This window comes from Gallus gallus, chromosome 19 (genome assembly GCF_016699485.2).
Source record: "Gallus gallus isolate bGalGal1 chromosome 19, bGalGal1.mat.broiler.GRCg7b, whole genome shotgun sequence".
Lineage (NCBI taxonomy): Eukaryota > Metazoa > Chordata > Aves > Galliformes > Phasianidae > Gallus > Gallus gallus.
The window spans coordinates 4,293,179-4,315,921 of record NC_052550.1 but is presented as its reverse complement, the minus strand read 5'-3'; the positions used below and the strand labels follow the sequence as shown (position 1 = coordinate 4,315,921).

The window sequence follows — 22,743 nt, the reverse complement described above, 5'->3', positions numbered from 1 at the left end:
TATTGCACAGCTGGGCAGGCCTTCTTGTGTACTTCTCCTTTCCTCTGAAAGATGCCACCCAGTAGCTATGGCTGTCTGGGAGCTTCTGCAGCTGTATCAACTGCCAACTTCAGTGTCCCCTCTTGATGGAGGGGTTGATAGACTGCAAGGACAGGAAGGAGAAACCTGCAGAGTCATCGCCTTATGCAGCAGCTGAAGCCACAACTGCCTGCAGGAACAGAAGAGCGCAGTGGGGGCTTTGACTTCCTGAAGCAGCCTCCTAGAAACTGGGGAGAGAATAATCACAGGGAGGAAAGGCAGGCAGAGGAACTGGAACTAGTGGTTTGGGCCTCCCCCCCAGCCCGGAGAAACCATGGTGCTTTTCTTCTGACACTGCCTCACTGTTTAACTGCAGTCCCGAAACAGTAATAGCTGCAGCCTGGGGTTTTGAAGCACACAGTAGGAAGAAATAGGAGGCACCCCTGATGTAATACAACATATGTTTGCTTCTTGTTGGAAAAGTGTATAAGCAAAAAAAAAAAAAAAAAAAAAGGAAAATGAAACACAACTTTTTCTTTGACCAGAAATTGCTGTTTTTGCCATCTTACTTCTAGACTTGCTGCATACTAAAAATTTTCATCTGTGTTTTCTGTGTATATTCAGGAGCAGAGCTACAGTCACTGCTTCATCAAGCAATAGCAGAGAGCTGTTCAAGAGGCTTCACATGCATGGCTGATTTTTTTAGCTGGTGCAGTGAGACACGTGGAGCCATGCTGCAGTAATGTGCATTTGGCACTGCTTTCTCTCACCTGATTACACCATCTTTTCCCTCTAGTGTGACTGGCACAGCTTAGCTTCCTTGCCTGAATTCATGGCTCCCACAAACTGGGCAAGTTTCCAACCCATTATTACTTACCTTATGTCTATGTTTTTGAGATCAACTGCCCCACTCTTTCTTTATCTTTTCTTCTTTATCATATGGTATTTGCAAGACAACTTGTCATGTGAAGGATCATGCCTGCCTTACATTTCTTCATTCCACAGCACATAGGAAACATTAATATAAGAGCAATATTGTAATCAATCACAGTGCCACAGTCACACGGGAGTTAATGTTCCTTAAGATCCTATGTCAGTTTATTGAATTACAAGCAAACATATTTGGTACATGAACTAAAGGACTCATGTGATTGCCAAGACACTAAGCCAGATCACAGGTTCACATTTCTCCAACACTGCTGTTCTATCTAAACCTCCAACAAAAGTGCATGGTGGCCACTCTTTGCCAACACCTGCAGCTAGAGATGCTGGTGAATTTAAGAACTGCAGATAGACTAGAAAGAGAGCTGGGATATGGTTTAAAGGAATCACTGATTTTAAACAAGTTTTGAAGGGTCCATATTTCATGTTTTTAAGATTGACTTTTGGATGTCCGCATTTTGGGAATGTGAAAGGAGGATATTTAATTAATACTTCATCCACCTATAAACAGAAGACTCCGTATTCTCAAAGAATCGGAAAGAATTTCTGCTGGTATAAATTGGTATAGCTCTGCTGACTTGAAAGAGGAAGGAGACAAGAAGGATGTCCTGGCTGGGGGTAGGTTAATCCCCCTGGGCTTGCTAGACTGATGTGTTATTCCTTGTTTTGCTACAGATTTCTTGTGTGACCTTGGGCAAATCACTCTCCCTCTCAGTATCACAGTTTCCCATCTGTAAGCTGGTGAGAGCAACAACCGCCCTGCCCCAGAGGGGTGTTTGGAGGATAAATATGTTAGAGGCTTGGAGCCGCGGGAGTACAATAGTGACAAGGTTCCAACAAATACTGAAGATAGATGGAAGCTGACAATCAGGAGACTGCTATTAGCAGCTGATTCATTCTCTCTGGTTAATGCATATTTTTAACAGGCGGTTATTGACTAGATAGGCACACAAGTCTGTCAATTAACAATGTTATAATGAAGTAAATCTCTGTACCAGTAGCCTTTGGAGGGTGAATTCAGAACTCCCAAACCCTGTGGCACAGCACCTGCACTGCTAATAAAGGCTGAAGATTTTCCTGTAAGTCAAGTGGAGATACCACACACTGTGAAGCAAGTGCCCACGTGCCACTGGCATTTTCACTGTAGAGTCCTGAGCCGCTTCACCATGCAGCACACTGACAAATAAGAAGTCTTAGGTGACCACGGATTTATTACAATGTGCTCATAAAACCCTGTCAAGGCACCATTTGAGTACAACTCCTGGCCAGGCATTCCAGTGATTGGTACTTAGAGCCCCACTTACGACCTGCCCTGCAATACGATCAGGGAACACTGCTTAATTGTATTTCTTTTACAAAGTGATGAAATGTAAAACTCTGCTCTCGGCATGCTGGCTGGCACAGGAGTCTCAGCAAATATGTGATTCTCGCACTGCAGCTGGACTCTAATGACATGAAAGGTGCTAATGCAATGCAACTGGAACCTTTAATTATCCTAGTGACTAATAAGAAATCTCTCAAAGTGTCTGGGAGAAAGAGCCTCACTCTTTAGCGAGAGTTCGTCAAATTGTGCTTAGAAAAGGGGACATGCAAACAGCAAATGTAGGAGCAGATGTGAGGCCCAAAGCTGCAGTGGGTTTCTCTTTCCTCTGACAATTAGGTTGACAGACAAAGTAGAGAGAGGGAGAATAACACTGGGCCCATTATTGACTTACACTTGTTGGTACCTAAACTTGTTCTGCGTCCTGCAGGTAGCTGGATGAACCTGCTGATGAAACAAAAAGATGTGGATTGACTTTGAATGTGTTTGTGTTCAAGCAAGAGAAAGAGTGACAGACAACTGTTTCCCACTTGCTAATTGAATGGAGACTGTCAGATCTTAATGCACCTTGGGGATTATTTCTGTTTGATACAGTTTCAGACCCTATTTCTTAATCTTTTTTTTTTTTTTTTTAATCAGCATTATTCTTTCCTCAACCATCCAAGGTATGAACACCATACAGACCATATTTTTGATGTTTTGGAGCAATGTACAATGCATGTAGGGTTGGGTCGTTTATCACATTACTCTGCTGCCTGGTTTTCAGACTGATGCAGATTCAGCCTTGTGTCACCATCGACTGTATCAGTCTCTCTTCACTAATTTTGGCAACCATGGGTAGATAGAGATCAAGGGCTAACATAGCTCATACGATGTTACCTGGCAGCTCAGAGGTGCAACTAGTTTCCAGACAAGAGAAAAACTTGTCTATTTATTTATTCACCCTTTATCTCCAGGCCTTGACAAAACTGGTGCTTGGCAATGCTAGCTAATGCAACATCAGTTACAGAGGCCCTAAGCTAAACCAAACAAAAAGAAGAAATTTGCTGAAAAGTAGCAATCACCCATTGCCAGCTAGTCCTAACCATGAGTCCCTCAAATGCAGAAGCAGATTTATCAGTGCCTTTGAAGCATGTAAACTTATTTGTTGCTGCCACCATGCAAGCCCAGGCAGTCCCAGGTCTGTTACTTCTTTCTGTTCCTGCTTTTCTGGTTAAATGCACCTGGGAATATGTAATTGTCTTAAAACATTCATCATAAACAAATGGGATGGGCAAGCCAGCTGAGCTAACGCTGGGGAAATGACTTAAAAAACCTTGAGATTGGTATAATTGGTAGTGTGCTTCTTGTGAGCAGGATGAAAGATGTGTGTTTTATATGGAAGTACAGGGGACAGGCGCTCTGTGTGCCTGGAGAGAGAAAGCATTCCATGTGTAACTGTGGCTTGGCAAAAGCTTGGGCACTGTTGTTACAAATACAGAGAACAGATCACTGGCGGAGCAGAGGAGTGATGTGATAAGAAATGTAAAGGCCTGTGTTAAATCTCTTACAGTGATCTCTGATTTGCATCAGTGCAAACAAGGGCAGAGACATGGCCTAAGTCAGAGCTGTAGGCATTGTTCAACTGTCTTGGTTGTTTTGTTTTTGTTTTGTTTCCTATATAGATAAAAGATAAAGAAAGCATATATTCTTTGTTAAATAATACTCAGTGCTAAGGGACTTTCCAGGTCTAAAAGTTTGGGCTGAAGAAGTTAGCTTACATGTGGAATTGCAGCTGATCCAAGAGCACAGAAAATAAACAATACCTCCATCCCTTGAACTCTGTGAGCTAGTTTTGTGGTTACTGTTACCTTCGGTATTGCCTTATCTCTTGCCATGTTTACAGGATTCACCTCGTCTGCTACCCTGAGCCTCCCTGCCAATCACAGAGTGTCTGAAAGTGCCCAGAAAAGTTGGTTAGTGTGGAAGCAGTGGACACTGCATTGAGGGTGCTGAACGAAGTGGTGAGGAGACCACAGTTTTAAATGTCAGTGTGAGAGTGTAGTCATAAAACAGAAGGCCATTAACAGGAAGAGTTTGTATAGGGGAGCACCAGTGTGGTATCTGATACTCTCTGCTCCAGCTTTTTTTTCAGCTGTAGTCAGCTGTAGCACGATTAGATTTAGACCATTTCTTTGTTGTTCTGTTAGTAAGCAATAAAGTACAATGAGTGTGTATAAAGGAAAATAGACCTCCCATCTAAAGTGCACAATCATTTTTTGCAAAAATAGGCTCTTCCAGAGCAGATAAGGGCCTTCAACCCCTCTCTGCTTTTCTTTTCCTTCCTCACTGGGTCAGATACAAGTTTTGTTATGGATGTTCACTCTTTGCACTTCCCACTGGCAGCAGCCTGTTGCAACCTGTCGGCCAGTCCTAGGCTGGTAGGATTCTGTCACACCTGTCTTGGTCCCAAATGGACAGAGATGCACATACAGTGCTGTAAACACTTTTCTCAGCAATTAAGCATTCTGGCTAGGAAGCAGCCCAGGGGCAATATTACATGAACTTAAGTTGCCCATGAGACAGTCCAAATTTACTCTTTGGCCACCTGACATTTTTGGATTGAATGGCAAGAAGTTGTGTCATTACTGCATGGTACAGTTGTGTAACAGTGAAGAGGCCACACAATGGCTGGAAATCAAGAAGCACACTGAGCCTCATTGTCACAACTACAAAGCCAATCCATTCAAATAGTATGTGGTAGCCCTAAGAAGTTAAAACTAAGAAATCAACTAAGAAATTCTGCTAAGACAGAAGCATATTCCTGTGCTTTTTGCACAAAAGTGAAAAAAGTTCCAACTTGTGGCTGTTAGCTCACGTCTCTCCATGTTATGTGCTTTGCTCTGTGCTTCTAACAAACAACATTCTAAACTATCCCAAGTCACTGCAGTGTTGCTCTTATACACAATAGTTTGCTTTCTGTTGGATTCTAACTTCTTGTGTTCGGCACTTTCCTTAAGCACCCAACTCTTGGACACAAAGTCATTATCTGCAAATGTCTGCTTTCCTGGGAAAAAAGTCCTTCAAAGACTGCTTAAGCACTTAAAACCACGGCCTATTGCAAAACCCAGAGACAAATTAACCAGAAAACTTTAATTTAAACTGAAAATTGTGATTTTTCCTCAGCCCCGTGATTGCTAGTAAGCCTGACTCATGATTTTTGAAGGCTTAAGTTTTGCAGTGCCACGTGAGGTAGATACAACTGCTACAGGACAGGTCCAAACAGTCCCTTAAAAATCATTTATTAGGTCTCCCTTCCTTTGTACTCCCTTTTGTTGGGTACATTTAATTAATTAATTTTACATGCTCTTTTTGCCTGTTGTTTGAGAAAGAAAAAATACTTGTGGATTCAGGGTGGCAATAGAAAAACCTTTTATTTTAAAATTGAAAGATGAAAATGAGCATAATGAACTTGCCACTTCCTTAGAGTTCTGGTAACTTGGGCGGGATCTGATGGTACAGAATGATTCATGGGATAAAATTATAGACTTATGCAGGTGTGTACAAGAGCCTGGGTGGGGTGTAGGCAAACAGGGAATTTTATATGGCTATAAACATGGGCATGTGGTATAAAGAAACAAAAAACTTTATTTTATTTTAATTTGATAAGAGCAAATTGAATGAACTTTCTGGTCAAAGGTAAGGACACCCCTTTGCACATCTCCTGCCAGATTCCTACAGAGATAACACTGTGTATCTTCGAGCAGGTGGAAATCTTGTCTGATTCTTAAAACCATGCAAAAGCGAAGGGCTTAAGTAGATTCTCCTTATGCTTGAAGTCTGCCTTTGTTGGAATTGGATAACGTGGCATTATTTAAGCTCATGTAACCTCTGTGCTTTCTTCTGAACAGGGAGGTCTAGGGGCTTTCTCCTTGCAGTCTCTTTTACTGCACTCTGCCAATGACAGACAGGGTAGGCCCTGTGTCATTGGGCTTCTGGACATGTGAGAAAGCCCTGCAGCTCCAAACAGCGAACTCCTATCTCACACCTGATCATAGTGCCAGATACAGTGAAGGTCAGAAGGCCAAAGGTTGAGAAATCTGGCTTGCAAAGCAAACAGAAATGTTTCTGTTTGCAGACAGAAATGCTGACTGTACATAGAGCCACAGGAACTTCCAAACCACAAGAATTGCCTCTCACTGTTTCCCTCTTCATCTTCTGTTCTTCCACCACCAACCTTTTCTCTTTCTTGACGCTGTTGGCCTGAGATTCTTCTTGCCTGAAGCCCCTGCTGTCTGAGACAGCCTACACAAGTCTGCCTGAACACCTCTGCTGATTTCAGAGCTCATCAAAAGAGAGATGAAAAAAAAAAGAGCCTGCCTTCGAAGCTGGTGTAAAGTCCTGCAGCTCTTCTGAAACCCGGCAAGTTAGGCAAATGAGAGCTTTCGAAATGTCACGGACACATATTTTGTTTTGTTTTTTTCCTTCTCATGTAATTTCTCCCTCGCTCTGTGGTTTGTTATCATTCAGCTCTACAAGGCTTTGTTTAACTCTAGTAAAGGCCATAGGAGTTGGAATTAGATCCAATTTTGTTTGCACAGGAGTGTGTGGCTAAGGCTGGGCCTTTGAAAGGGCATATTATACACTCTAAAGGTTTTGGAAGATTGTCGCAACTATTCCTTGAGGGTCAGGCTGTGCCAGGCTCATTCTCCTCTTGTAATGTCTTACTCCACAGACAAGCCTGGTTTGCCTGGAGTAAAGGACACAGTAAGATTCTTCTGAACAAAATAGCTGTTGCTTCTCCTTTAGCAGCTCTAGCATAGCGTGCTCTGTGAAATGATAGGGCTCTGGCCCATGGGTGATTCTTGCACGGAGACCATTATAAATGTAAATGCCAGAATTCCCTAGACCCTGACTAGAGCTGCATGTTGGTTGTTGGGAGTCTAAGACGTCCTTACCGAAGAGAGGACAGCAAACTGCTACCTTTCACACAAGCTGGGCACAATTTGACAAAGCCAGCGTGGGTATTAGGGTGTGCTCATCTGCAGCAGCTGATGAATGTGATCTATGCAATGAATTTGAGCTGTTCCTGATAGCTGGGCACCTTTGTGCCAGGAGGAGAGACGGGTGCCAAAGGACACAAGTGGTAACATTCAGAAGTACAGATCTCCTGTCATCTCACTGCTACCAGCTCAGCATAAATCTCATCTATTCAAGTGAGCGGTAAAGCCCACCCCAGACTGTCCAGAAAACAAAATCAGAATGCAGTACTTTCTCTGCGTAAATAGCTAGCAATTCCTGAGGAAATGGGTCCCAGATTTCCCTGTGAATTGGGGCCTTAAGTTCTGACATAGGGAGCTATTCATGGAGGAAATTCTAATTGAGTCAGGTCGTGCTTTTTCCACAAATTGTTTACCCTCTGTCTGGGTCTTTACTGGGTTCCTAAAGGGACCTGTGTTGCACCCAGATGCTCTGGTGGTTAGGCACATTTAGGTGAGCACTCTTTGTATGCAGAAGTCAAATACGTAGGAAAAGAAATGTGTCCATGGTCCATGAGAGGGACAGATCATATGGTCACCATCTGGGGCTCAGGGATGGCTCTGTGCACTGAAATAGCAGTCGCTGTGCCTTGCTGTGTTTCCACAACAGAAACCAAAGATGGTGACATGGAGGAAATTAATGCCAACTGCCCACTCATTTCCTGATTCTTTGTTATACATGCTCCAGTGGTTTAAAAAAGAGAGACTGCAGCATACGGAATCTGGAGTCTCGTCTCTGACAGGTGTGGACTGAAGTCAATGGAATTATGCTGGTGTAATCCAGGTTAAAAGGAAGAAACAGGCCCTGTACTCTATGCTAAAATTCTCTCATGAAACGTTTCCCAGAAATATCAAAGAATATTAAAGTTCTTTGGGAGCAGGGACTGTCTCATACTGTGTGTGAACGGTGTCCAACACAATGGGGCTTGCTCTTGGCAGAGACCTCTAGGAGCTGGAGCAGTACATGTAATAACATCTAACTACACCTTCAAGACATGGTGTAGGGAAGTACATTGTGTTAAGGCAGTTGAGTGCCTGCCTAACCTGTGATTTAGAGGTGCCCCTCCCTCAGCGTTCAAAGGAGGAAATGAAATCTTCCCCAGGGAAGCATTCTGACCTTTCAGCAGCAGGGTCTGTGCGCACTGGCTCCAAAGGAGGAGCGGGAACTGGGACGCTTAGGATCAGTTCCTCAGTTTGGCTACCTGGCCTTTGGCAAGCCACTTAATTACCCTGTTCTACAATTGCTCAATTGTCATAATTCTTCTTTTCTTTCCCATAGCAGGGTGGGGATGGACGGAAGGGAAGCAAATTCTTCCTATATTTATGATTACAGAGTGCTTTGAGGTGCACTGGTGAAAGGGCAAAGAGACATAATAGATCACGTTCAGCTCTGCTAGCTGGTCCCTAAAAGCATTTATTTAGAGACTGAGGCTTGCTCGCTGGCCTTGGTGGTAATTCTTTCAGGAAACAATTGCTTAAGGTAATATTTTCCAAAGCATCCAAGTGAGTCTCCCAAATCGCTTTGAAAGTGGAAGAATCTCAGACATTACACTTAAAAAATACTCCTGAGCCCCCACAGAATTTGAACACATCTGCACCAGTATTTCTCATGTGAAGAATATGAAACTATAGAGCCATCATCTGACCCAAGGAACTTAACATACATTTTAGAAAAACGTAGAAAATACCTATCCCATTGCTGACATATCACTAAGCGAAAAAGGTTTCTCTTTATTGTAAAGATCATATTGAGACCCTCGACAGACTCGCCTGATTCACTAGCCATGAGGTCTTGGTCTTTGATCTTTCTTCAGATACTACTTCATGTAAAATAAGGCAGACTCCCCTGGCTTGCCTCCAGCGGGGAGAGACTGAGGGTTTCTGTGCTTTTTCAGGCTAATTAGCCACTTGTAGTACCCCGGAGAGGCGCAGTGCACTATTCTTCTTCTCTTCATCCATTCCTGTAGAAGCCTGGATCCTGGTCTTTACTTTGACACTGAATAGTAGGGTTGACAGAGATTTCTAATCTCCAAATTAAAATAAACTTTTGGCAAGGCCCAGTTCTAGTAAAGGAGCTGCACCGTTGAGCCAGATAAGTGGTGGCTGAGGAGGTTTGTAGCTACTGAGGAATCAGCCGGTCAGGAGGTACAAAGGGTTAACTTTTTGCTTCCTCTCTTAATAGCAGTCACTCCATAGTCTGAATATGGATGTCTCAGGGATGGAAGAGGAAAAAGCACAGAAACTCTGTGGGAAAATTTGCATTCTATGTCCTGAACCTCCAAAATGCAAAGTTTTTTCTGCCTCCCTCGGAGTTAATTTGCTTTCTTAGTGTATATCTAACTCCCAAGGAAAAGACCTTGTCGACTCAGCCTGAATCTTTTTATGTTGAGTCACCCCTCCAGCTTCCAATTTAAACGGCCAGTAATTGCGTGTATATGAAGATTTAGACAACTGCTGTCTTATACTACATGTCAGTGTGAACTACACGTGGAATTTCTCCTCTTGTACGTGAAAAGACAAGCTTAAGTGAGATTGTATTTACAGACTGAGCCATTGGATGAGCTGTTCTGCCCTCCCCACGTGGCACCAGGGCTCTAGACATCCAGGTCCCTCACTGCAAGATGAGCCTTACTGGAATGCTGCATCCTGAAGCAAAGACTGCTCGAGAAAGCTAAGATCTGATACAAGCTAAGAGCAGGAATGTATCTAATGGCAGGCAAAGGGCAACTTGACTCCACTGCGAGCTGTTTGTGCCTCACATTCTCTCCAATGTGTGCTTAGCCCATTTCCCCCAGTTATGCTACTGGATCATTGAATAGTGCCTCTTCCCCTTCCAAGGTGTCTCAAGCCTTCTGCAGTAATAACTCCCTCCTGCTAAAACCTTATTTCCACTGCTTTTACTTCTGCCAGGCAAGATTTATTATTCTCAGGGGACGTTAATGAAGAACATGAACATCTCCATTCATTTAACCCCTTGACATTGTTTTGCTGCTGTGTTGCATTGGGGCAGGTGATGCTATCATCAACAATATGAAGTGGGAGGAAGGACATGCTTAAGACAGTGAGCAAAGAAGAGTTCCAGTCTGTGTTTGTGCTTTAACTTCTTTCTGCTTCTGCTTCCCTACTGTAGAAAAATGTATATGGCATTTCTCTTCCTGCCCTCAGTGCTGTGGAAATAAGGAAGGCATGGTGGTGTCCTGGGATAACATCAGGGTGCAGCAAGCACCTGTTGTTCCCAAAGAGACTGGGAGTTGAAGGGATAATGGGTCTCCTACAGGGACTGGAGACTCAGAGCTGAGCTTAAATGGGGCTCCTGGGCCCATGGGCAGAGGATGGAAGTTCCAGGTTAGGCTAGTTGGAGCCATTGCGTCTGGTTAGTGCTGTCAGAGACCTCACAGACAGGTACTGTTCTGTATCTGTCACTGATTTCCTGTTGATCTTGAACAAATCCTTTCCTGTGTGTCTCTACATCTTACCTGAGTTCCAATTGGAAGAAGTGCCAGAATTGTGTTCTCTGCATCTTTAAGTCAGTAGAAAAGAGCAGTGAACATAACATTAATTTTTAGTACACTTGTGATTTCAAGATGCGCACCTATTGTGGGGATGGAAGCCACAATAGCTCTTCCATACAATAATCTTTTACTGTTCATGGGCGTAAATACTCTTATTTTCATCTAACAAGCTTCTGAGTATTTCTGACAGAATTCCTGTGAGATTAAACACCATATAAAACTTATTTATCTCACACAAGATATGACTTGCTTTTGAACCCCCAGCAGTTGCTGGGGTGTACAGCTATGTTTTTTATTGTTATTACTATTTTTCTGCTTTTTGTCCTGGATCTTGTAAGATACCTATCCTATCTCTAATTATGCTAACGAGGTCCTGAGGTTGATTTAGAGGCTCTGTTATAATGCCAGCCTCCCAGTTTACATCTCAAGTATCAGCATGTTTGTTGCAGATGTCAGTTAAGAGACGCTTCTTTTTCTGTGCTTGTGTGGAGGGTAAGAACAGGAGCTGGAGCTGGAGGGGAGTAGCATAAAATAACAGAAATGAGACAAAACAGTGATCTCTGCTGTATCTGCATGAGGACTGACTTTTCTGTGGGGCACAGGCAGTTTGCCTGTCTCTTCTTATGGACATGCAACCTTTGGTTTCATACATTCTTTCTCCAGACACACAACAAATTGACTCATGAAACAGAATAGTTTGTTTCTGAGTGCCAGCACCATACTAGGTATGTTGATAATTTTCCAGTGCTGATGTGTGTGTGTTAGTCACCCTTGCTGGTTCACTGCTGATCTGGAAGAAGTTAAATCATTGCGAAAGCAAAGTTGATGTCATCACAGCGCCTGCTCGACCTGGAGCTTGGGAGCTGGTGAAGGAGAGATGCTTCTCCGATGCTTCTGCCTGGGAAAGGGGTCAGGCTGAGCAGTGGGTGTGCAGCCAAAGGCCCAATGTCTGTGTCTCCTTCCCAAACCCTACACTCATGGGCTTGTCAAGAGCACAGACTACTATCCACTACTGCAGTTTCACATGAGTGTGAATGACACTGAAAGCTGGAACGTGGTCAGAATCAAAGAAGATTCAGAGCTTAGAGGGTTGTGATCAGTACTGCAGTCTGGCTGGAGGCCTGTAGGTATCAGTGCTCCCCAGGGATTGGTGCTGGGTCCGGCCTCGTTCAACATCTTCATCAGTGACTTGGATGATGGGATAGAGTTCAATCTCAGCAAGTTTGTTGATGATATGAAGCTGGGAGGAATGGCTGACACACCAGCACAGGACAGGCTGCGGGCTGGGCAGAGATGAACCTTACGAGATTCAACAAGAGCAAGCGTAGAGTCCTACATGTGGGGAGGAATAATTGCATGCATCAGTATATGTTAGAGGCCAACCTGTAGGAAAGGACCTCTGCAAAGGACCTGGGTGTTCTGGTGGCCAGTAGGGTGACCATGAGCCAGCAGTGTGCTCTGGTGGCCAGGAAGGCCAGTGGTACCTGGGGTGCATTAAAAGGAATGTGGCCAGCAGGGAGAAGACTGAGGGAGGATCTTATCAATGCTTCTAAATATCCAATGGGCAAGAGTCAAGTGGATGAGGCCAGGCTCTTTTCAGTGGGGCCCAGTGACAGAAAAGGGGGTAACGAGCACAAATTAGAACAGATTTAGTTCCATCTAAACATGATGAAAAACTTCTTTACTTTGAGTATGGCAGCACTGGAACAGGCTGCCCACAGGGGTGGTGGATTCTCCTTCTCTTGACATAATCAAAACCAACCTGGCTGCTTTTTCTGTGTATCCTACTTGAGGTAACCTGCCTTAGCTGGGTTTTACTGGAGGATCTCCAGAGGTCCCTTAAAATCATTATCATTCTGTGAGCATCACGCAGAGGACTCCTGCTGCAGACCTTTTTCGCTCTGCTCTTTGCTATTTCTCCCAATCTGATTGGATCCTGATGGCGCTCTTATAAATGAGAGGCATGCATGCACATTTTCAGGGGCCTCCTTTATATATATATTACACCATGTGTGTATGCCCAAGCATGTAAGTCAAGATCTGTTTTATTGTGTATAAATAGATGGGTATGTTGCACAGGCCTGTTTTACTGACAGTATTGTGTGTATCAGACGTAAGCTATCCTATATCCTTTAAACTTGTATAGGAGTGTGGGCTTTTCCTACTTACTTTTTAACACTGAGACTACAACTTGGCACCGCGTGAGACACTGAAAAATAAAGAGACCCTGCGCTGAAGAGTTTGTACTCTAAATGTCAGACAGAGAAAAGACAGGATGCGCTGTGGTGAGGAAGATTTCTGATGTGTTTGTAACTTAAATAGTAAAAAAAACTAAACTTGTTTCACAGGAAAAGAGCATGTGCGTGTTTGTTTTGAAGAACTTAGAAAAGTAAAAGCAACAGCTTTGTGACAGTTTGCTGGGGAGAGGTTTCTCTTACCACCTGCACAGAGGTCTGGAGAAGGAAATGGGTGCACACGTCTGTGTGGTCTCAAGTGCCTGTGCCTGTTGTTCCTCTGCTCAGTGAGCGAGGTTCAGCTGTGACTCTGGAGGTGCAGCTGGCAGCAGGATAGGCTCTGTCAGCACGTGTGCCAGCCCTTGGGCTCCCTGAACTCTTCCCCATGGCTCTGCTGCGATCTCCTGCCTCTGTGTCTAATTCCTGTCATGTGTTGTGCTTTATGCTTTTACTGAGAAGGGATAGACAGCAAAGCAAAGCTTCCATGCTGTGATCATAGGAGAGGAGCTGTTTATTTCTGTGCTCCATGTGATGCCATGAAAGCAGTCAGCGGCTTTACAGAGGAGCTGTGCGGTGCTCTCAGCACCTTTGCTGATGCCAGCTGACAGTCTGTGGCACATGGCCCTTTCAGTACTGTTCTGCATCGTTGCAGTGATGGGCAGCAGGTCAGAGAAATTAGAAATAGGTACGTTTTTCCAGGTTTAAATGATTTTAAACTCTTATGACTTGTCAGCATTTTTATTACACACGTACATATTTGTATTTTAAGAAAATGAAGTGGTGGGTGTGGATATGTGCAAATACTATAAAGAAGACACAACAATATGAAGCTTCCTAAAGCCTTAAACACCAGAAGTGTTTGACTTCAAAGTGTGGGGCTGAAGAGGTATGTGGAGAAGCCTTGGTCCACTTTGCTGCTAAAGACAGAAACGTCTGACAGGTTCATTTCAAGGTGATCAAGACTTACACAGGAAAGCTGTGTGGTCACACCACCTTGATGCCACAGTTGGGACCCTCTTGTGACGTGGTGGGGATATAATGCCATGCCAGAGAACTGCTTTGTGGTGCTGGAGCCCATTAGATGGCTGATTTCCCTCTGCAGTGTCGAGACAGAGAAGCTCCATATTCCAGTTCATCTGAACAGCCTTCATGTTGGCATTTCCTCTGGTTTTACTGCAGAGAGTGACTCAGTTACCCTGGCTTAAACTCGCACTGCATCCCCAGAGGAAGTGTGAACACAGTGTATGTGACTCTGTGACCTCAGAATTCAGCACAGCTTCCCAAAGTGAAGTGTGTATGTATAGACTCCAGACCAACCATACTACAGATTTAATAGTAATGACAGCAACAACATTCTTAGCGCTTGCAAAAGAAAGCAACGGTGACAGCAACTGAAGCAGGTCATTGTCCCTTATTCCAGCAAAGCAGCAAAAATACAGTGCTGTTCTGACCACAGCCTTTCTTGTACCTGCAGCGATGGACGGCCACCTGCCTGGGAAATGGCTGTGCACCTTAGGGAAGGATGCCACTTTGAAGGGGCAATGTAAAGGAATGTTCTTTCTGTTGGTAAATCCTGCATTTTTTTTCTCCTTGTGTTCACATCTGCTACTCTTGAATATACAATTGAATCCTGTAAAGGTAAATGTGTTACTTGAAAATAGTACTTAAGGCCAGTTCTGATACTTTTCATACATTTTTAAAGCAATTCATAAGACTCTTTACACGAATAGCTGAAATTAACCTTCATTTGTGCCTTAATTTGAAGTTCAAACTTAACATAATCGATATTTTGTGGTCTTCTGCAATCTGCTCAAGTCTGTTTATCCAAGGAAATTATTTGTTCCACTTCTGCATTTGAGGTAGAAGTGGGCATAATTAATTCCATGAACTATAAGAAACTGAAAGAACCGGAACTCTGAAGATAGATAAATACACCATGTCCAAATTCAAGGCTTTTGAAGTACATCCACACACACTCTCCACTTAACCTTATAGCGTATAATATATACAATATTTCTCATCAAACAGTCCCAATTCAGCTTCTTGTAAAATTGCAGCTCTTCAGCAGTTGTTGTAAAGTCTTTTTTTTTCACCCCAGAGAAAATGACTGTCTAAGGTGAAAATAATCTTATTTGCTGTAATCAGAATGTGAAATCAGAAATGAGAGCAGACGTATACGACCGAATAAAATCCTTCACATTGTTCTTGTAATGATGTGTTTTTGGATGAGCTACGTTTATAACCAAGTAATTTGCTATCAATGCTTCATTGTAATTTACTCTCTAAAGAATTCATCATGTCATAAACTTCAGTAGGTACAAGATCAGTTTGTTCTAATTTTAAGATCGTATCATAAGAAACATTTAGCACATTGTGAAATAAATTCAAGTAGCATTTAATCACGGCAAGTCTCTCTGTCATGCCCATCTTTGTCATCCTTAACAGACTTAAAAACTGCAACTGGGCAATTCTCAGCTAATGTAAAAAGTAACATCTAATAGCTTTCAACTGCAAGTCAGACAGATAATCATCTTGTGGGGACATGCCTCAACGTTTCCGTGCATTGAAGGCTGACAAAATGATATGGCTTCCGTAATTCTGAAACTCGTGGCAGCCAAGGAGAAGTGATTGAAAACTTTGGTTACACAGACCTCAAGATCAAATGATTGTTTGATCAAACGCTTCTTTATAAAATACTGCACTGTGTTTTACAGGAGATGGGGATGCTTATTTTGCTTCCAGCTAATTGCCCAGCTCATTTTTCATTAATTTGTAGACAGCAATGCCTGCGAACGCTACCATTAGTCTTATTAGCTGCATGTGAATAACAAAGTTCAGATCATCTGACTTTTCTTAATACTTCTTCCCATTTCATGTATTGTCCAGCAGTTTCACTGGCACCTTGCAGTAACAAGAAAACAGATTTTCTTCATTACAGCACAGCAGAGAGGCAAATGACTATCAAGAACACTTTGTTATTTCTGTGGTTTGAAAGTTGGTGCATGTGGAGTAATGCTGATGCAAATCATCTAGAGTTATTCAAACTTCTTTTTTTCACTTTTAGTTGTTATTTTCTGTTTATAATTTCAGCGACATTTTTGAGAGAACAAATTTCTTGTTTGAGTGAATGGATGGGATTTGACCTCAAGCAAAGTGGGCACAAGACAGAAAGATTCCTCGTTTCGCTTTTTACTTCCAAGGGCTGGAGATAAAATTGAGGCTGTGTACGCAAGGCTTTTACCCCAGCAGCGAGCTGGGCCAGCAGCATTCCCTCTGGTTATAGGTGGAGAAGGAAGAAATGGGGCACAGGGGACCTTCACCGTGCTTTGCTCTGCTGGATTCGGGATGTTGGGCTGACTTGAGTTTGCTCACATCCCTGATCTTTCAGGAAAACGACGCCTGAGCTGTACCCAGCTTCAGAGTTATGCATTATGCACACCTAAGCAGATTCGTGGTTTTGTGTTTTCTCTTGACTTTTCTCTTGCAGCTGGTAAAAAAAAAAAATATCAAAGGATAGTAAAAGGAAACTGCAAGCAGGCAATTCTGTCAGCCCAAAGTGTTCAAAACAGGGCAAACTGGATTTAGGGAAGGATGCAAAATGGGAGCAAATGTGATAATTGTAAGAACTGTATGAGAAAGGCAGGGAAACCCCTTGGGTGCAAGAGTAAAGTCATCATCACATTACGTGAGTATTCTGTTGTGATTGTTCTCTGATGTGAGATAGAGTGAAAAGTGGTAGGATTTTTTTTCCTTTAATTTACTGGAAATTAGAGTGGCTCAGTTTTGCTTTAACATATTTTTTATCTGCTTTGTTTAGAGTGTGCTCTGAACAGGGCTTTCTGTTCTTGTACTTCTGTAGATTTTGCTTGTTGCTTCTCTCTCTCTTTTTTTTTTCTTTTTATTTATTTGCTCCTGGAGGTTGGAGTGAAAAGTAGCCATAACATTTCTGATACTAGAAATGCACAAAACCCATTCCTTTAAAGCCAGGGATGGTGGAACTTGAAAACGTGTCAGGGTCACCCAAAAGGATGTGCTCATGAGAACTAGCCCAGGCTTTTCTTCCAGCCCTCCGGGGTCTTACCAGATGGGCAGCCTGGAACCCTAGAGCTCTTTCAGCAGCAAACCCATTCCCTCTGCTGGCTTTCTGTCCTGTTGCTCATCGGAGGATCCCACTGCTTGAAAACTAGCATCTGAAATGGCTTCGTCGGTGAATAAGCAGCACTCTGTGGTCAGCTGAGAGCCAGGCTGCCGTGCTTGTGGAAGATGGGGAAGGTGGGTGACTCACATTCAGATGGAAGGTGACCTCAGGGCCAGCCCTCGCTGCGCAGTGAAATGTCATCTTGGTGCCGGATGGGCTGAGCAGCTCAGAGTGAGTTTGTGTCCAGCTCCGAGTGCTTGGGTAGAAATCAGATGACATGCAGCTTAGTGCTGAGTTTGTGTTTAATTAGGAGATTATCTCAAATCTGAAATGGAGCCACTTTGAAGCGTGTGAACTGAAGCTAGATAAAGACTCCCACCAACCCCTGCAAACTGGAAATTTATCAGTTTCACTCTGCATTTATTTGCTGTGGATCAGTTTGGGGTGAGAGGTGCAGCTTGGCTGCCACAGCTGGACTTCTCTTTTTGGGTCCATAGTTTCTCTGCCAGCTGCTCCACTTTGTAAGCAGATCAGCTGCACTGGAACCACACTGCTCCGCTCCCCCAGCAGCACTCCAGGTCCGAGAGGTGTCTGGCTGTAATGAAATGAGCTGACTGGCACTTTAGCGTTCCCCTGTGTAGGAGTGTCTTAGGAGTAAGACACTTAATTATTATTAACGTTCTAATTGGCCTGTGCAAGTGCAGATGTGCGTGGCAGTGCTGCCTGGCTCTCTACACCGCGTGCATCCCGATCCCACTCCAAACCACACCGAGCCCTGTGCTGCTGCAGTCCCTATCTGTTAACCTTCAGCTGTTTCCAGAAGCCAAACCACAAACAGACTAAATGTTAAGGGAGGAGAGAAGAAAGTAACTGTAATAAAGAAACATTAACAGGAAAAGTACATCTTGGTAAGGTCTCCAGATAAGAATGGTAAGAATCGTTCTCTCCAAGCATTGTCTGCAGTACAGCATGTCCTCCCTATATGCTGGCACAGCTAAAGCATACAGGACATTAGCTCTTAATGGGAAACATTAGGTGTTTAAATCAAGAACATTTTTCCACCACACGAAATTCTGTCAGGTGACTGCTGCAAACCTTGGTGGAGGCTCTGCTCGCAGAAGTTCCTTCTTTGTTAGAGGCTTGCCACCTAGTGCTGCGCTTCGGTACTGCTCTCCTCGTCCTACTGCCGGCCTCACTGCTGGAAAAGCTGATTTTTAAAATTGCTTATTTGACATAAGTGGCAGTTACTGCATGCATGGACTGCTTTGCTTTTAGAACAAGATTTGCTCTGAGACAAGCAGCAATGCTTGCTGTTCCAGCTGCTTGTGCTGACAAACTGCATTCAAACGGGGTTATTGTGGTGATGTCCCTTTACCCCTCTTTGCAGCCTAAAAATGGATGGCCATCATTCATAGCAGGGCGCTGCCTTAGTGTGAAACTGCAAATGACAGCCAGTTCTGCAGGGTACAAAGATTTTTTTGATGCATCCACGATTGTCTGTCAGAGAACAAACGTTATTCTCAGATACTCACACTTTAGAAAAACATAAAAGAAACGAGCAATTTAAAATAGCTTCCTTTGTGCTCAGGCCATCTTTCTGAAAGACATAATCTGACCATTCAACTGTATTTACAGCTGTCCCCTTCTGGTGAGTTATTATAAAAACAGAAGCAAGATCTTTAGCTTCCTGTATCTGCATTTAATTTAGCATTAACATCAAAACCATCCCACTCTCCCATACTGTAGGAATGATTTCTTCCACCTTTCTCCTGCCTAAGAGCAGCATCTCACACCACGAGTTGTTTCGCCAGAAATTGGTAGGACAGCTGTCCTTACAGTGAAGTTCCTGGTGCCACAACCTGACCCAAAGTTATTTTGCTAATGAGATCTCTGCTTTGGCAGTGCCACATCCCTATGTGTTGAGCTTGGGCTGCATGGTGCTGAGTGGCCGCAGCTCCCAGTAGAGCTGGTTGCTGTTCAATACGCTTTGCATCAGTCCAGGCTCTGCTCATCATGTTTATTTGACAGGCAATAACCTTTTTATTGAACCCAGCACATTACACCGATGATCCACCCTTCAGCAAATATGATTGTAATAATCACTTGGTATTTATTTAACAGCCAATTGCTGTCTTTTGGGAAAGAGTCAATTTACATAGTTCCAAATTACAATTAATACGTTTTCTAATGGTTATTTAATAAAGGCTGACATGGAGGAGTTGCGTATTGGTGAGAGCTGAGGACAGGAGATGGGACTTCATTCTGCCACTGCCTTGCTTGGTGACCTTGGGCAAATCACTTTGCCGCTACATGCTTTTATTTATTCCCTTGTAAAACTAGTATAATAATAGCCCGGTGCCATGAAGCCTAATTACTGTTTGTGAGGGATTTTGACCTCTCAAGCAAGGAGCTGTGTGAGTTATACTATAGCCAGCCCATTGACCCTGAGTGAAGGAAACGTATGCAGCTGTTTATCTAGAGGAATGTCGAGACAGAAATGCATTTTGGGCCAGTGAAGTATCTTTCATTAAAGAACACCTTCCTCCTACGCGCTCCGCCAAATGTCAGAGCTTCCTATTGCTCTGAAGTACAAAGTCTAATTTTCTCTGTATGTACGTATTCGGGAGCCCGGCCAACTCCTGGGTATGGGTTCCATTGGCCAATTGATGAGGCGTGGAGGGATTTTCTCTAATGCCAAACTTGGGCCTTCCCCATGATGTAGCATCATACTCTGACTCCTTGTCCTGTTTCTTCCCTCCCCCTCTCCTGCTCCTCCTTAGGAAATTTAAAGCACTTCAGAGAGAGGACTAGGTTTGTAATAAGTTACTTTAATTGGATTTTTTTTTCTTTTTTGTATTGGTATGCACAGGTTATCTTTAAATGATTTACTGACGTACTGCCAAGCACTGCTCATTGAACCTCCTTCATGCTCTTTGTATATGGATTCCTCTAACGATACTGGCAAACAATCTTGTAGAGAACGTGCAACACATTTCTGCAATGAACATCCCAAACGAAAGCTAGGAGACACTGCCATTTCAGAGGCTGTGCCGCCATCCCACAGCCACTGAGGCTCAAACCTTGGTGGGCACCCCTCATAGTGGGACACTTACACACCCCCTTCCTGGGAGGGTAAAGGGGAATCCAGGGGTTTCTTTTCTGCCTTTTTCTTTCTTTCTTTCTTTTTTTTTCCCCCTGTGATCGTTAAGCCACTCCGACATGAATTTATGTGTGTAATCATCTGTGTTGTAATTGGCAGCCTGGCATATGAGTCACTAACCAAATTAACTGAAGTTTCCTTTGGGGAAAAATGTAATCAGTTACTACACTGAGATACATTGCAAGAAATTAACTCTTACTGTTGGTGGGGGTTTGGAGCTGGCTGGCTGAGGGTTTCCTTCCCCAAACCAAATGGGAGCCAACGGGGGAAGGAGACGAGAACAGAGAAGGGGAAAAAGCCCAAAGGGTGGAGGTGTCTGGGAAGTCATTCGCAATATTGTCTTCGTGAAGAGTTAAAAAATCACAAATAAGACCCATTTCAAATCATGAGACTTTTTTTTTTTTTTAATTAGTAAGATGGGAAACTAATTTTTTGGCTTGTTTAGGGGCTTTAAGCCTCTGGAGCTCCACTATGTGAGTGTTTGTTTGCAACCCAGATTATCAGACATTCACTTTCTGTGCTAATGAGGGCTGAGATCTTCATGTGATCGCATGATTCAAGAAGCTGGAGCTTTAAGAAAAAATCCACTATTGCAGAACTAAGACTTAATTGGTCATAGTTAGCATTACAGCACTTGATTGTTTCTCTTCTGCACTGAAATCTATTGAGAGCCCAAATCTAAGCAGCACTGTGTAACTAACAGATCTTTTTTTGTTGTTGCACTGGAGGAGTCAAAACATTAAGAAAAGTTTTGTTTCAAATCAAATGAAATATTTTATTTGAGCTGAAATGAAACCTTCATGTTCAAAGCTCGTTCGCTTAAAAAATATCAGATACTTTATTTTTGAATAAAATGCCCTCATCTCTCTAAGTGTGTTTTACTACAAGCCTGGTCCAGAGTTCCAGTTGACCCTGATCTACAGCTGTCTGAAAACAGATGTCTAAAAAGGTCACATTGGCCCACCCGAGAGGCTCCAGTCTAGTGGGTAACTGAGATGGTGAAGACTCATGGCTTTTAAGTGATAATCCCTATGTAATGGTCATGGGGGCCCAAATATACAACCATGAAGATGCCACTATCTTAATTTTTATCTCTAAGTGTTGATATTTGTTGTTTGTTTGTTTGTTTGTCTTCCTACTGCCTGAGGACTTTTCCTTGATGAAATATTGGTAGAAGGTATGTAAACCAGATCTGCAGTACCGCATTGAGGAAGGAGGAAAATGGTACCCGAGGGACCAAGGCAACGTACAGGAGGACCTTCTGGGAAGTCTAAGTGCTCCTGCCTGAGCAGTTAGGATTTGTAGTGTCTTCTGTGTAGGACTGAGCCCGGTCAGCTAGAGAAAAATGGTGCGTGGTGCCTAGTGGAAGAGAGCAGAGGAAGGCTGCTTGAAGAGAATAACTATGATGGGCAAAATCTGCAGTTTAAGCATGAAAAACCCATACTGATCAGTGAATGCACTGACACTCCTGGAGGGAAAACCAGAAGGTTAAAAACTCTTGGCCCATTCTTTCTCCCGCTGAAGTCAATCACTTAGTGCAGTGTAGATTGTCAGGATAAATTCTGACATCTGCTACGTGGCAGCCTCTCATTTTAACCTTCAACTGCCTCCACAAAGACTCTCTGAAGAGGGCTGTAGGTGTATATGGTTTTTGTTTCTTTCCTTATTTCTTGCTTGGTTCTCCTGCATAAATATAGCACAAGTGTCTTAGTACCACTGCAATTCTTTGGCACGACTGTGTGGCTTCTGACTACATTAGCATTTCCTTTTTCTTTTATCTTCTTTATTTTTATTTTTCATATATTTATTTTAATAACTAGAACAATCTATTTCTGCAGTTGGAGGAGTGCAAAATTCAATTTATCTCACAGAACACCTAAAATTAATTCATGCAGAAAGGGGGTGGTGGAAGATTTAGGTCCTGACTGCAAGCTTTTGACTGGAGTCATTTGTCATTTTGCTTCATGGATTGGAGCAATGAAGGTTTTATAGTGTAAGCCTTTAGAGTGACAGAGCTGCATGTGATTTCACACTGCTGTGTCAGGATTTCCTTTTGCAGGCCTTCATAAGCAGCCTATACAAATTCACATCTGCTTGAGCCCGGTGTGAAGGGGATCTGGATTGGACACAACCCTTCTGTCTTTGATACTTGGCATCTGCATTGCTTGTGCTCTGCCAGTGGCTGGAAGTCGGTACAGACATTGTGCACGTGGGATGTTCATGGGAACTTCTCAGTGGTCTACCTCAGTTCTGTAAGATGGTCACTGCACTGGTATTGCTGCAGAAATCAGAGCAAATAGTTGCCTGGAGTTGTGCTTGATGTTGTATGCATTCAGATCTATGATCAGAGGTTGGATAATCCTTTGTAGGAGCTGGATGCTCGCTACCTCCTGCTGGTTG

At 43.3% G+C, this 22,743-nt stretch overlaps 1 protein-coding gene across 2 annotated transcripts in view; it reads left to right on the top strand.

Moving 5' to 3' along the window:
* Positions 1-22,743, top strand: part of MYL10 (myosin, light chain 10, regulatory) — an 89,348-nt gene that overhangs the window by 10,600 nt on the left and 56,005 nt on the right. The window contains exon 1 of one of the 2 annotated variants that reach the window (XM_040650049.2): positions 16,591-16,730. The exons of the other annotated variant lie outside the window; for it this stretch is intronic. The gene's annotated coding sequence lies outside the window, so the exon portion shown is untranslated. Of the gene's footprint in view, positions 1-16,590; positions 16,731-22,743 lie in introns of those variants that run through there. 2 annotated transcript variants of the gene reach the window in all.